A 1,847-nucleotide genomic window follows, 5' to 3' on the forward strand; every position below is an offset into this window, starting at 1 on the left:
ACCCATAAAATCCTATGTGAAGATTAAGAATGAATAAGATTGAGTTAGAATATTCTCAATTTACAAATAAAATTAAGATTGGCTCCAAATTTTACTCTCCATTGTCACCCTTATTTAGACACAAAATAGTAATTATTGTTATAATATCTAAAAAATGGTATTTAACTTGTTAAAAAAATATGTAGCTGAAGTTTAGTTGAAAAGACACACTAGCATGTCTTCTGATATATTATATTGGAATTCAAACTCGGACAATGCCAAATTGTGGATAAGACCTCTTAAAAAAATATTAGATGTGTGAATAATATAAATAATGTATGTGAGTTTGTGATATAATGTGTAAGATTAAAAATTAAAGTTATTCAATTTATCTGACAAAAATAATTATAAAAATATTAAAAATTAATATTTAATTAAAAAATATATAAATAAATAATTTTTAAATATTTAAATTTTATTATAAAAAAATATCAAATCATAGATATCATAAAATTAACCTAAAGTAATAGTACTTTTATCTGTTAATTAATTGTTTTTAGTTTGAGTTATAGGAGTGCAAAAGAATATATTATTGGAAGACTTCTATTTTTTATTACAATTTTAATTAGGTTGAATTGAATTGGTGGAATCTTTAACAATCAAAATGTCGAAAGTTTATTTTGGAAAAAATACACTAAAGTCTTTTTATTATGATGTTTGTTATGATATTTAAAAGATATTGTTTAATTACTAAAATAAGTTAAATAATTAATTTTAAATTAAAAAATATAAAAATTAAAATTTTTTAAATATTTAAAAATTATTATAAAAGATAATTTAGACAAAAATTAAACACCAATAAAAAAGACCATAGAATTAGCCTTTTATTATATATAGGTACCCTTAAAATAACTCTAACCATTCAAAGTTCAAATCAATCAGGCAAAAAGGCATGGACAGCTTGTCCTTTAGTCAATAGCTTTTCATTAAAGTATAAAGTGAACCATTGCTAACTTGGAATATTATAAAGGTGAATATAACAGCCACAGCCACATAGGGTGATAGGGGAAAATCCAATCCACTTAAAATACATCAACTTTTTCCTGCCACCCGACACACAAATGGAAAGAAAGAGAGAATAGTTAAAGAATGATTTAATAAAAAATGAACACATGAGTAGCTTTTCATTCTCGTATTGTATTTTTTATGTGCGGAATATAAAGAAATAGAATCTCTCAATGTTTTTTGAGTGATTTAAGAGATGTTATTAAATATGATTTTGTTATATATATGTTTTAAAATAATAAACAAAAATTATGATAATATTACTTAAGAATAACAATAAGAGAACTACAGAAGTCATCCTAAAATTGAAAGAAATTAATTGTGGAGAGAAATCATTAAGAAATAAAAAAAATCTAAAAATTTACAATTAGCAGCAAAAAACTGAATTCAGTGCTGCCACCACATGATTGTTCTTCGCTGGTAGTTTTCCTTTTCGCGATGCAACAATGCTTCAGCGAAGCACACTAGCAGAAAGAATAGAATTTATGAGAAAAGAAAATGATTTTTTTTTTCTCTTACATACAACTCATACGCACTTACATAGTGTACTTGAGATAGTCTTTGAAAGAGAGAAAAAGAGTGAAAGACGGAAAAAAAAAAATAAAAGATAGAAATCGAAATAAATTTTAGTATTATATTTATGTAAAGTGAGAGATAAGAGATTAAATATAAATGAAGTTCTAATTTAATTTATATAAAGAATAAAATTAGACTCCCTATACTCAATTAAGAGGTTGCGGGTTCGAGTCTCCTATCTTTTTTAATTTTGCCAATGAGTAATAGCTCAAATGGCATAGTCTCCC

This window comes from Arachis hypogaea, chromosome 11 (genome assembly GCF_003086295.3).
Source record: "Arachis hypogaea cultivar Tifrunner chromosome 11, arahy.Tifrunner.gnm2.J5K5, whole genome shotgun sequence".
Taxonomy (NCBI): domain Eukaryota; kingdom Viridiplantae; phylum Streptophyta; class Magnoliopsida; order Fabales; family Fabaceae; genus Arachis; species Arachis hypogaea.